We start from the raw sequence: 15,075 nt of genomic DNA on the forward strand, positions 1-15,075 counted from the left end.
CCATAAGATTTCACACACAATTGAAACAGCTCTTCCATAAATTAGACTATGATACTCAGTTAGCCAATTATGCCCCGCATTTCCCTGTAGTTGGTGTTGATTCATTATTACAGACGTGTGTGGTTTCCTTCACTCGCTCACAGTTGCGTGTAGAACTGGTGACAGTATTTTCATCCTAGCACAAAGAAATAGTTCATTCTGTCAGTTCGGAAGACGTAATAAAAGAATGGCTGAGAATAAAACGGATTAGGTTCGTCAAAAAACTGGCTCTAAACACTATGGGACTTAACATCGGAGGTCATCAATCCCCTAGAACTTAGAACGACTTAAACCTAACTAATCTAAGGACATCACACACATCCATGCCCGAGGCAGAATTCGAACCTGCGACCGTAGCAGCAGCGCGGTTCCGGACTGAAGCGCCTAGAACCGCTCGGCCACAGCGACCGGCTCAGATTCTTCAAGAAGTTTCCAAACGACGTTGACGGTTAAAATATCGCAACACCAAAAAATAATTAATGTAGAATAATAAAATTTCAGGAATACATTTGTGTACGTAAGATATGTAAGTGATTAATATTGGAATATCACACGTTAAGCAAGAGCGAGATAAGCCACTGACAATGGGGAAATTCTGGTACATTAATAAAGTGTGTAACCGCCAGAATGTTGAATGTAAGCATGAAAACGTGCATGCATTATGTTGTCAAGGTGCTGGATGTCGGTTTGTGGGATGGAGATCCATGCCTGTTGCAACTGGTCGGTCAATACAGTGACGGTTAATGCTGTTTGTGGATGACGCTGTAGTTGTCCTATGATGCCCCTTACGTGCTCGATAGGAGACAGATATGATAGAGCAGGCCAAGGCTACACGTCGGCACTTTGCATGCTGCATTACAACAGCGGTATGTGGACGAGCGTTATCCTTTTGGAAAACACCCACTGGAATGCTATTCATGAATGGCAGCACAACAGGTCGAATCACCAGATCGACGTATAAATTTGCAGTCAGGTTGTGTGAGATAACTTCGAGAGTGCTTCTGCACCCCAGGCCATAACTTCAGGTGTAGGTCCAGTGTGCCTAGGCAGCAGACAGGTTGGTTGCAGGCCCAAAACTGGCCTTCTAATCAACACACGGCTATCACTGTCACCTGCGCAGAACCAGCTTCCATCAGAAAACACAACAGACCTCCACTCCGCCGTCCAACGAGCTCTCACTTGACACCACTGAAGTCGCAAATGGCGGTGGTTTGGGGTCTGAGGAAAGCGTCTGGCTCGAAGCTGTCCTTTGTAACGATACAGTCTTCCCCAAAATAAATATGAAATGTCTGATACCACCTTCTTTTTATATGCATCCGGATAGTTATCGGACAACTCAGTGCTTCCTAAGCCCTTGTATGTATGTCTTTATATATATCCTTCTGTCCTATTTGATAAAAAACTTGATATTCATTGCGATGGCGTATGGAATGCTCTAGAAGATCATGCGTTGTCATCATTATCAAGAGATTGTTGTTATTAACAAAATTACATACAAATGCTGGATTGAATGTATAATAAAGAAATTGAAAGGATAAATATTTGGCGGAAACCAAGCGATGTATTTTCATTTGTTATTTATTTTTATGTCCTCCTTTGCTATTAATAGTCCTTGTAATTATATTTCTAATTAACTTTCCAATTGTTTACATTTCACAGTTTTTCAATTTCAGAATTTGAGTCTTTATTTGTACCTTTCTCGTATGCAGTCAGGTAAAGCACAATATTTGTAATATCATTGAATGTTAGGAACCAAATCCATACTGTAATTAATTACGTAACTAAAATAATAGGAGAGACATTATTGTAATTAAAGTTCAGAATCATTTTCTTATGGAAAACTAAAGATATTACTAGAAAAGATTGTTTTTTCAAGTATTGTATTTTATACCTTATCCGGCTGTAACATTTATTTCTTTACGTTTTGTAAATTTTATTTGTAACATTGAAATTGTACAAATTTAATGATGCTTTTTTTGAAAGCTATTGTTGAAATCCTATATAAATTGATGCAGCGAGGCTGCGAGTTACTTGTTGAGTTGTTGTTGAGTCTGCTTGAGAGTCAACCTGTGAGGTCAGTTTGTCAAAGAGATCAGTGATGTCTGTAAAGTGCTTTGTTTAAACATGTCGAGAATGCAGTTCTGTTGTCAATAAATAATGAGAAGTTGCAAATTTATGTTCTTTCATCAAAATGAACTCGAGGAAACAGTTAAGTAATTTTAAGTAACGATCAAGAAGAATGTAGCATCGTTATACCTTGAAGTAACCGATTTCTAACAGGTGCACGATAGTCTTCACTCTCGATAGTGACACTTCCACAGCCCGGTCTTCTTGCAACCGTACATTCTCGTGGTCACCGCTGTTAGTAGTCGTGTACAGTGCCTAAATTCCTACCAAGTCTTTCTGCAGAATCGTAGAAGGTACATCCAGTTTCTCGTAGCCCTATTACAAGACCTCGTTCTAACTCAGTGGAGTATTGATAATGGCGTCTTTTTCACCTCGAAGATACTCTTGACTAACATCGACTCACTACGACCAATTTCGAAGGTAATTAACGTTTACGACCTCTCGCAGGAGAGCTTCTGTAGTTTGGAAGGTAGGAGACGAGATACTGCCGGAAGTAAAGCTGTGAGGACCGGGCGTAAGTCGTGCTTCGGTAGCTCAGATGGTAGAGCACTTGCCCGCGAAAGGCAAAGGTCCCGAGTTCGAGTCTCGGTCGGGCACACAGTTTTAATCTACCAGGAAGTTTCATATCAGCGCACACTCCGCTGCAGAGTGAAAATCTCATTCTGGAAACATCCCCCAGGCTGTGGCTAAGCCATGTCTCCACAGTATCCTTTCTTTCAGGAGTGCTAGTTCTGCAAGGTTCGCAGGAGAGCTTCTGTAAAGTTTGGAAGGTAGGCGACGAGATACTGCCAGAAGTAAAGCTGTGAGGACCGGGCGTGAGTCGTGCTTCGGTAGCTCAGATGGTAGAGCACTTGCCCGCGAAAGGCAAAGGTCCCGAGTTCGAGTCTCGGTCGGGCACACAGTTTTAATCTGCCAGGAAGTTTCATATCAGCGCACACTCCGCTGCAGAGTGAAAATCTCATTCTGCAATAAAAAGGTGTTAGCATGTGGACATAACGTGCTGTTCCAGTCTCTTCTGTACCTAAGGTCCATCCTTTGGATCCCTACGTAATTCGGTGCTCTCCGATACACACGATCGAACAGCGGAGGAGTGGTACTCAAGCGTCAACTTTAGGTTACAGTATCTCCGGATGTAATTAACATTTTACAATGCAACAAACGGCACTGATTACGTATTTGTTTATATGTTCAGATGTGCTAACAAAACTAACGGGGTTCAATTTAAAAAAAACGTAGGTTTGTGTTAAAAAACATACTTCCGTGCATTTTTTTATGGTTTGTATTAACCAATTACACTAGCCCCTCTCCTCACGTTCGGTCTGTGGAATCGATTCGTCAGTATTTGATGTGGTTTACGAAAAATATCCAACGGTAATGTTAGGTGACTCACCCTGTATATATATATTCATCTGATTTAACGAGGCTACATGTCGCACATGAATGAGGGCACACGGTCCAGTCACATTGATGTAACCACCACTCACGTTGATGTCAACATACAATAACCATTCACGGATGGTAGAACGCAGGATTAGGAGTGGAGGGTATACAGGGTGGTCAATTGATAGTGACCGGGCCAAATATCTCACGAAATAAGCATCACAGGAAAAAAACTACAAAGAACGAGACTCATCTAGCTTGAAGGGGGAAACCAGATGGCGCTATGGTTGGCCCGCTATATGGCGCTGCCATAGGTCAGACAGATCAACTGCGTTTTTTTACAATAGGAACCCCCATTTTTATTACATATTCGTGTAGTACATAAAGAAATATGAATGTTTTAGTTTGACACCCTTTTTTCGCTTTGTGATAGATCGCGCTGTAATAGTCACAAACGTATAAGTACGTGGTATCACGTAACATTCCGCCACTGCGGACGGCATTTGCTTCGTGATACATTACCCGTGTTAAAATGGACCGTTTACCAATTGCGGAAAAGGTCGATATCGTGTTGATATATGGCTATTGTGATCAAAATGCCCAACGGGCGTGTGCTATGTATGCTGCTCGGTATCCTGGACGACATCATCCAAGTGTCCGGACCGTTCGCCGGATAGTTACGTTATTTAAGGAAACACGAAGTGTTCAGCCACATGTGAAACGTCAACCACGACCTGCAAAAAATGATGATACCCAAGTGAGTGTTTTAGTTGCTGTTGCTGCTTATCCGCACATCAGTAGCAGACAAACAGCGCGAGAATCGGGAATCTCTCAAAAACGTCGGTGTTGAGAATGCTACATCAACATCGATTGCACCCGTACCATATTTCTATGCACCAGGAATTGCATGGCGACGACTTTGAACGTCGTGTACAGTACTGCCACTGGGCACAAGAGAAATTACGGGACGATGACAGATTTTTTGCACGCGTTCTATTTAGCGACGAAGCGTCATTCACCAACAGCGGTAACGTAAACCGGCATAATATGCACTATTGGGCAACGGAAAATCCACGATGGCTGCGACAAGCGGAACATCAGCGATCTTGGCGGGTTAATGTATGGTGCGGCATTATGGGAGGAAGGATAATTGGCCTCCATTTTATCGATGGCAATCTAAATGGTTCAATGTATGCTGATTTCCTACGTAATGTTCTACCGATGTTACTACAAGATGTTTCACTGCATGACAGAATGGCGATGTAATTCCAACATGATGGACGTCCGGCACATAGCTCGCGTGCGGTTGAAGCGGTACTGAATAGCATATTTCATGACAGGTGTACTGGTCGTCGAAGCACCATACCATGGCCCGCACGTTCACCGGATCTGACGTCCCCTGATTTCTTTCTGTGGGGAAGGTTGAAGGATATTTGCTATCGTGATCCACCGACAACGCATGACAACATGCGTTAGCGCACTGTCAATGCATGTGCGAACATTACGGAAGGCGAACTACTCGCTGTTGAGAGGAATGTCATTACACGTATTGCCAAATACATTGAGGTTGACGGACATCATTTTGAGCATTTATTGCATTAATGTGATATTTACAGGTAATCACGCTGTAACAGCATGTGTTCTCAGAAATGATAAGTTCAAAAAGGTACATGTATCACATTGGAACAACCGAAATAAAATGTTCAAACGTACCTACGTTCTGTATTTTAATTTAAAAAACCTACCTGTTACCAACTGTTCGTCTAAAATTGTGAGCCATATGTTTGTGACCATTACAGCACCATCTATCACAAAGCGAAAAAAGTGGTCCAACTAAAACATTCATATTTCTTCACGTACTACACGAATATGTAATGAAAAATGGGAGTTCCTATTTAAAAACGCAGTTGATATCCGCTTGAACTATGGCAGCACCATCTAGCGGGCCAACCATAGCGCCATGTGATTTCCCCCTTCAAGCTAGATAAGTTTCGTTCCTTGTAGTTTTTTCGCTTGACGCTTATTTCGTGAGATATTTGGTCCGGTCACGATCAGTGGACCACCCTGTATGTCGGGAGGATGCGAAAAATACTTCAGTCTTTGTCGTAAAGCGAAAATGGAGCGATTTATCTGACGTCCAAAAGAACATGATCATTAGCTTTTGGACCAAGGGTGAAGGCACTTCCGAAACGGCTAAGTTTGTAAACTTTTCGTGTGCTACCATGGTTAGAGTATACCACGCATGTCAAAACGGCGCTCTCCAAAACCGGTGCCGAGACAACTGTGGTGCACCGCGGGCGATATATGCGAGGGGTGAATCACGGCTGCGGAGATGTATATGGGCGAACATATGGGCAATGCTGAGCAGCTGAAACAAGGGGCTGCCAACAGCGTCTCCTCAATGGCCGCTTAGTGAACGTTGCTGCGTATGGGCCTGCGGAGTAGGCGCCTGGATATTGATTGCTGTTCCTCGGCGACGAAGGCTGGAATTTGCACGCAAATGGACGTCCGCTAAGTAGCGGCAGGTGGCCTTTTCAGATGACTCACGTTTTATGCTCCATCGGACAGTCGGCCGTGGGCGTGTGCGGCGTGAAACGTCTGAAAGCAAACACGTTGCAACAGTCACCAGTAGCATCCAGGGGAGAGGGCATTACCTGAGTGATGTCATCATTCTGAAAGGCATAGTGGATCAACAGAAATATGCATCTATCACTGGCCACCATGTCCACCTCTACATGCAGTTTGTTTTTCGTCGGCGCGATGGCATATACCAGCAGGATTGTTTTTCGTCAGCGCGATGGCAGGACAATGCAAAGTGGCACCCTGCTCGCGGTGTATATGCGTTGTTCGAAGAGCATCAGGTCGAGTTTATCATACTCCACTTACCATCAAAACCCCAGATTTTAACCCGATCGAGAATCTGTGGCACCACCTCAGTCGGACTGTTCGCGCATAGAATGTCAACCGAGAAACCTAGCACAACTGGCTTGGTACTGGAGTCAGCACTCTTACTTCCGAAGTAAGAGTGATTTCGGGTGTGCCGCAGGGGAGTGTCGTAGGACCGTTGCTATTCACAATATACATAAATGACCTTGTGGATGACATCGGAAGTTCACTGAGGCTTTTTGCGGATGACGTTGTGGTATATCGAGAGGTTGTAACAATAGAAAATTGTGCTGAAATGCAGGAGGATCTGCAGCGAATTGACGCATGGTGCAGGGAATGGCAATTGAATCTCAATGTAGACAAGTGTAATGTGCTGCGAATACATAGAAAGAAAGATCCCTTATCATTTAGCTACAATATAGCAGGTCAGCAACTGGAAGCAGTTAATTCCATAAATTATCTGGGAGTACGCATTAGGAGTGATTTAAAATGGAATGATCATGTAAAGTTGATCGTCGGTAAAGCAGATGCCAGAATGAGATTCATTGGAAGAATCCTAAGGAAATGCAATCCGAAAACAAAGGAAGTAGGTTACAGTACGCTTGTTCGCCCACTGCTCGAATACTGCTCAGCAGTGTGGGATCCGTACCAGATAGGGTTGATAGAAGAGATAGAGAAGATCCAACGGAGAGCAGCGCGCTTCGTTACAGGATCATTTAGTAATCGCGAAAGCGTTACGGAGATGATAGATAAACTCCAGTGGAAGATTCTGTAGGAGAGACGCTTAGTAGCTCGGTACGGGCTTTTGTTGAAGTTTCGAGAACGTACCTTCGCCGAGGAGTCAAGCAGGATATTGCTCCCTCCTACGTATATCTCGCGAAGAGACCATGAGGATAAAATCAGAGAGATTAGAGCCTACACAGAGGCATACCGACAATCCTTCTTTCCAGGAACAATACGAGACTGGAATAGAAGGGAGAACCGATAGAGGTACTCAAGGTACCCTCCGCCACACACCGTCAGGTGGCTTGCGGAGTATGGATGTAGATGTAAATGTAGATGTAGATGTCTGTCGGTACGTTTCAGAACGTCACTTACTCTCTTTGTGCACGTCTCGCAGCGGTTCGAGCTGCAAAAGATGGTTATTCGGCCTTTGGACAGATGGTCACAGTGATGTGACTGGACAATGTAGAAACTCTATGAAGATGGTATCTGTTCTTTCGGACATGTCAGAAAGAACAGATACCATCTTCATATAGTTAAGGCTAATCGGTCATTGACCTTCTTCTTCTGTGTTGGATGCACACGTATTGCCCGAACTCTTACGGGACTCGGTAAGACCCTCTGCCGCGAGTAATGAGTGTAATGGGCAGATGCACTACGAATGTAGAGTGTGGACATTAAGTTGGGATTGTTGGTGTCACGGGGAGCGTGCAAGGGATAAGTCCCTGTAGTCGCACTATCCTCTGTGCCCTCGGTGGCTCAGAGCCGGCACGGTAGCTCAGCGTCTTCGGTCAGAGGGCTGCGTGCTCTCTGTAATAAAAAAACTGAATCAAGGAATCAACGATCAACTTGAACGGATGTCTTGTGACATCCGCCTAGACCAAAGGGCACACATTTTCAACTGACCCCGTTGATGTATATCAACGCCTGTCGGCAGCGTAGGGTCTTGATTTAATTATCATTTCAGTGTAGAAACTGGCCGTAAGTTTTATCTGATGCATATGACTGAAGTTTTTATTTCCAAAAGAACCATCCGATTTTACAAAACTATATCGTCTACATGCACGCTCATACAACATTAGGGTTCTTTTTACAATTAAGCTTAGATGAATAATTTTCATTTACAAACTGCCTATTGGCTTCTGTCTCGGGTTCTTCGGCCGGCGTTCATCTAATGATTTTTCTGACGTTTCGCCAGCACGAGTGGCTGGCATTGTCAAAGCTTCACCCTCCATTGCCGGTGGTGAACTGGAGCCGAGCTCGCGGCCGCAGACTATATGTACCTGGCGCGCCAACGTCCGAGGGCTTCTCCGCGGTCATTTCCGGTGCGGTTCTTCTCTTGCTACCTGCGACGGTCGTTCGCTGCAGTACGGGAAGCCAGGATCCGTTTACCTTAAGGCTTTCCTCTTTCTTGTTGAAACTGTTCGCGTGTTTTTGGATTTCTACAGCTTCTCTGAACAAGCGCGTGTGATAGTGCTTCTCTACAGCCAGAACTTCCGTGTCGGCGAATTTTATTACGTGGTCGGTCTCATTCAGTGCGTGCTCTGCCACGGCCGATTTTTCCACCTGCCCCAACCTGCAATGTCGCTTATGCTCCTTGATCCTGGTGTTAATTGATCGTCCAGTCATTCCGACATAAACTTTTCCGCATGTGCATGGTATACGGTATATTCCCGACGTTGCAAGTGGGTCTCTTTTCTCCATCGCCGATCTAAGACACTCTTTGGTCTTCCTTGTCGGTTTGAAAATCGTTTTTACGCCGTGTTTGCGCAATATACGGCCGATTCTGTCCGTCACTCTGGGAATGAATGGCACAAGTGTTCAATGTGCGTCCTACCAGACACACAACAAATATCTAGACTGTTGCAAGCATGTCTGCAGCTACTACATTAAATGCTGTTCATCCAAAGTTGTCTGAACGGGAAGGAAATACAGGCGTTGGAGAAAAATAGGGAAACTCCACGAGAAATGCGTCCATGAACACAAATGCAGGTGCTAGGCGAGCCTGCAGGTTGCGTTGTATTTGATCACGAAAAGCTCTTCTACAATGTCCTAAATACGGTGCAAGCTTCAGTCGTGTTCAGAACAGTGTTCTGCGTAGTTGTGAGCGCATTATGTCGGAGCTAAATGAATTCGAACGTGGACAAACTGTTGGGGTTCGTATGGTGGGTGCTTCCATCACCAAGGCAGTCGAAGCGTTTCGTGTTTCAAGAGGTACTCTATCGATGATTTATACCGCACACAAAGAATGTGGGAAAACATAATCAGCTAAGTCACAACGCGGAAGAAAGTGTGAGTGGAGTGATGGTGACAGACAGTCATTAAAGAGGATTGTGACAAAAATTAAGAGGACGACAGCTGCGAAAGTAACTGCAGTACTGAATGTCGCACTCACGAACCCTGTCAGTCTCAAAACAACACGAAGGAAGCTCCATAATCAGAATACTACACACAGTACGCGAAAGAACTTGCCCCCCTTCTAACAGTCGTGTACCGCAAATCTCTAAGAGGAACGGAAGGTTCCAGATGATTGGAAAAGAGCACAGGTAGTTACAATTTTCAAGAAGGGTCATCGAGGAGATGCGCAAAACTATAGGCCTATATCTCTGACATCGATCTGTTGTAGAAGCTTAGAACATGTTTTTTGCTCGCGTGTCATGTCATTTCTGGAAACCCAGAATCTACTCTGTAGGAATCAACATGGATTCAGGAAACAGTGATCGTGTGAGACCCAACTCGCTTTATTTGTTCATGAGACCCAGAAAATAATTAGATACAGGCTCCCAGGTAGATGCTATTTTCCTTGACTTCCGGAAGGCGTTCGATACAGTTCCGAACTGTCGCCTGATAAACAAAGTAAGAGCCTACGGAATATCAGACCAGCTGTGTGGCTGGATTGAAGAGTTTTTAGCAAACAGAACACAGCATGTTGTTATCAATGGAGAGACGTGTACAGACGTTAAAGTAACCTCTGGCGTGCCACAGGGGAGTGTTATGGGACCATTGCTTTTCACAGTATATATAAATGACCTAGTAGATAGTGTCGGAAGTTCAATGCGGCTTTTCGCGGATGATGCTGTAGTATACAGAGAAGTTGCAGCATTAGAAAATTGCAGCGAAATGCAGGAAGATCTGCAGTGGATAGGCACCTAGTGCAGGGAGTGGCAACTGACCCTTAACATAGACAAATGTAATGTATTGCGAATACATAGAAAGAAGGATCCTTTATTGTATGATTATATGATAGCGGAACAAACACTGGTAGCAGTTACTTCTGTAAAATATCTGGGAGTATGCGTGCGGAACGATTTGAAGTGGAATGATCATATAAAATTAATTGTTGGTAAGGCGGGTGCCAGGTTGAGATTCGTTGGGAGAGTCCTTAGAAAATGTAGTCCATCAACAAAGGAGGTGGCTTACAAAACACTCGTTCGACCTATACTTGAGTATTGTTCATCAGGGTGGGATCCGTACCAGGTCGGGTTGACGGAGGAGATAGAGAAGATACAAAGAAGAGCGGCGCGTTTCGTCACAAGGTTATTTGGTAACCGTGATAGCGTTACGGAGATGTTTAGCAAACTCAAGTGGCAGACTCTGCAAGAGAGGCGCTCTGCATCGCGGTGTAGCTTGCTGTCCAGGTTTCGAGAGGGTGCGTTTCTGGATGAGGTATCGAATATATTGCTTCCCCCTACTTATACCTCCCGAGGAGATCAGAAATGTAAAATTAGAGAGATTCGTGCACGCACGGAGGCTTTCCGGCAGTCATTCTTCCCGCGAACCATACGCGACTGGAACAGGAAAGGGAGGTAACGACAGTGGCACGAAAAGTGCTCTCCGCCACACACTGTTCGGTGGCTTGCGGAGTATAAATGTAGATGTAGATGCAGATGTAGAACTGCAGGGCGAGATGGAATTCCAAAATCGCACACCAGTGATGGAAATGTCCGTAACAAGAAAACCTGCTGCCGAAGCGTTTAACCTAGACTATGGAGTAATGGAAGAAAGTGATTTGGCAGGATAAGTCTTGTTTCGCACTGCTCTCACCTTCTGGCCGACCTTACGTCTGGAATACGCCGTCCCAAGACTATGATGCAGACTGCTTACTGCTAAGAAAGAAACATGGCGGGGATTCGGTAATGAGTTGAGTAGCCTTATCGTGGTATTCCGTGGACCCCATAGGTACACTGCAAGATCGCATTACTGTCAAGGATTGCGTGACCATTTTGGCAGATCAGGTCCATCCCCTGGAACAATATTTGTTTCCAATGTTGCTGCTGTGTTCCAAGACGACAGGGCCCATGTTTACACACCTCGCAGCGTCCAGAATTGGTTTTGTGGGCACGAGGATGAAGTGTCGCACCTCTCCTGGACACCACAGTCAGTTCTCGCTGTTATTGAGCCTTTGTGGTCTACTTTGGAGAGAAGGGTACGTGGTCGCTATACGCCTCCATTAAAGTTACCTGAAGGGCCACTACTTTCAGGAAAAGTGGTATTACAAAACCTTGAAAACCATACATGACCTCTCTTTTTCCATTCTGAGACAACCGAAGCTGTTTTAAATGCCAACTTTTATCGTACACCGTGTTAGGCATAGTAATGTCTTGTGTGTTTTTTCTTTCCGTATTTTTGTCCAACGCTGTAGGAGGAGCCTTCCACAGAAAACAGATTACATACCGTGAGATTAGGCGACTTTGGAGGCCAACGGTACAATACGAGTTCCGTACGCCCTTAACGGTAGATACGTCGTTAAAGCAGTTTTATGCTTAGAGATGTTCTTACTTCCAGGTGCGAGTACGGTGGGGATTCATCCTCTTGAAAAGGAAACATCCGGTATGGTTCGTTAGCTGCATCATCACAATCGGGACTTGACTCACGTTGCCGCGCGGGGTAGCCGCGCGGTCTATGGCACCTCGTCACGGTCCGCTCGGCTCCCCCCCCCCCCCCCCACCCCCCTCAGAGGTTCGTGTCCTCCCTCGGGCATGGATGTGTGTTGTCCTTAGAGTAAGTTAGTTTAAGTTAGATTAATTAGTGCGTAAGTTTAGGGACCAATGACCTCAGCAGTTTGGGCCCATAAGACCTTACCACAAAATTCCAATTTCGACTCACGTTCGACAATGAACCAGCGAACAGCTAGCTGCACCAGGGAGATCACCATCGAGAGCCTCATGGACCACGTATTTGCAACTGGCGCCAAGCAAGCCTTTAGTTTCGTTCGATGCTGCTGTGCCCACCGTCAGATATGGCGCACGCTATACCCACAGAGGGTGCCAAACGCCAGGCAGTCTAAAGCGTGGCGCCACGTAGTTACGATCAACACATAACAGGAACCACATTATGCTTTCGCCACGCGATTTTCAAATAGTCTGATCCATCCGCCGATAGTTATGTCTGATGTAATACAGGTAGCTGATATCCAAGGCTACTTCTTCCATCCGCCAAGTAGTTGCCAGATGAACGTCCTTCCGCAGAGCGCAGATTTTTGCCGAACTGTTATTATTCCAGTTCCAGGAGTTGCCAAACAGTTATCAACGAGATGCCGTCAGCAGTCATCGGACACTCAACGCCGAGTGTGGCATTGTTTATCTACACTTGCGGCAAAAAAAGGTCGGAACACCAAGAAGAAGCTGTGCGACATAAACAAAAATTAGTAGGCGTATTTCTACATCTTAAAGATGATATCTATTCAAATTTCGCCCCAGTCGCATAAGAGTAGCGCTAGTAGCGCAGGTCAGTTTTCTTTTAAATACACGCTGTAACGGTAGTGAGCGTTAGTTAGCTTTGAGATTGGACGTGGTGAGCTGATATCAGTCAGAAATACTTTTAAGGCAACAAAGACGCTATTATCAACACCTCACTGAGTTCGAACGAGAAGTTCGAACGAGATCGTGTTATAGGGCTACGAGAAGTTGGATATTCCTTCTGCGATACTGCAGAAAGACTTAGCAGGAATGAAGCCACTGTACATTATTTCTGGCTGCGGTTTCACTAAAACGTACGTTAGCAAGAAGACCGGACTTCGGGCGGCCAGGTGTGAGTGAAGTGAAGACATCATGTTCGGCGTATGGCTCTGGTGCATCGAACTCCATCTGTAGCAGGAGTTTGTGCGTAAGTTGGCATCACAGTGACACTGCGAACTGTTAAAAGTCGGTTACTTCAACGACAGCTCCGAGTCAGACGACCTGTAGCGTGCATTTCACTGACCCCAAACTGCAGCCCTTAGCGATTTTAGTGGTGTCACTAAAATTGGACCGAGCGAGGTGGCGCAGTGGTTCCACACTGGACTCGCATTCGGGAGGACGACGGTTCAATCCCGCGTCCGGTCATCCTGATTTAGGTTTTCCGTGATTTCCCTAAATCATTCCAGGCAAATGCTGGGATGTTTCCTCTGGAAGGGCACGGCCGACTTCCTTCCCCATCCTTCCCTAATCCGATGAGACCGATGACCACGCTGTCTGGTCTCCTTCCCCAAGCAACCAACCAACCATCTAAAATTGGACGGCAGGGAATTTCCTGATGAAAGGTTGTTCTGCCTCTTTACCAGTGATGACCGTGTGTTTGTTAGAAGGGGGCCAGTTGACTTCCCGCAACCAACTTACCTGTCGGCGTGCAAGATATAATGGACCTACACCTGGAGTTATCGTCTGGAATGCGATTTCATATGACAGCAGGAGCACTCTAGTGATAATTCCATGCAACCTGACTGCAAATTTGTTCGTCGATCTGGCGATTTCCCGCACCCGGCTTCCCGGGTTCGATTCCCGGCGGGGTCAGGAATTTTCTCTGCCTCGTGATGACTCGGTGTTGTGTGATATCCTTAGGTTAGTTAGGTTTAAGTAGTTCTAAGTTCTAGGAGACTGATGACCATAGATGTTAAGTACCATAGTGCTCAGAGCCATTTGAACCATTTTTTTTTTTATCTGGCGATTCGACCTGTTGTGCTGCTATTCGTGAATAGCGTACCGGAGGGTGTTTTCCAACAGGATAATGCTCACTCACACACTGCTGTTGTAACCCAACATACTCTACAGATTGTCGACATGTTGTCTTGGCCTGCTCGATCACGAGATCTGTCTCCAAACGATCACGTAAGGGGCATCATTGGACGAAAACTCCAGCGTCATCCACAAACAGCAGTAACCATCCATGTATTTGCTGTGTCGTCCGAACAAGACAAGCCAGGGCAAAAGCACCACAGGCGCAAAGATGCGAGCAGGTGACAGTGCCATAGACTCGCCACTTGCGCGAGTTCCACCAGCGGCGTTGAGGATGAAGATTCCGACTTCGCCTCGGCCAACTGCCCGCGGAGTACAATGCGCCAATGACCGGATTACAACGGACAGAAGCCTACTCGGAAGATAGAAAAGCAGCTCTTGTCCACTTAGTTATAGATCATCGTCCAGGGCTGACATGGACACGGAACGTCGTTTAGTGAGCTCTTAGAATTGAACAGACAGTTGTTGGAGTTGCATTTGCTATGTACTGTGAAGTTTGCCTACTATTATTTGCACTTAGCCATTGAGGGCCTTTTCTGTGTTATATAGAAACAGTGTTGTAGACTTCAGTATTCAACTAGTCATACAGATAACTGAACCTTTTAACTCATTTGTGTGATTTTGTTATTAATTTGTTGGAGTGTTGTAGAACCTTCGTTCTCCTATCCTGTTACCTGACCTTGGGGCATAGCTGTGTAATAGTGGCAGGGAGAAATTGTCTTAGTGGTGTACTGCTCCAGAAGCCGTGAAACGTCCCCTTTGAACAATTATACATGACTGTGCTTAACCTGACACACAATATTTTTTTTAGCGCAACGCAATCTGACTTTCAAAATTCCCTACAAAAGAATGGCCCTGACTAACATTAAACTATACCTTTCACAAATCACTTACCTCACAAAAATCTTCGCTGTTCAAGCTACTGCAA

This window comes from Schistocerca americana, chromosome X (genome assembly GCF_021461395.2).
Source record: "Schistocerca americana isolate TAMUIC-IGC-003095 chromosome X, iqSchAmer2.1, whole genome shotgun sequence".
Lineage (NCBI taxonomy): Eukaryota > Metazoa > Arthropoda > Insecta > Orthoptera > Acrididae > Schistocerca > Schistocerca americana.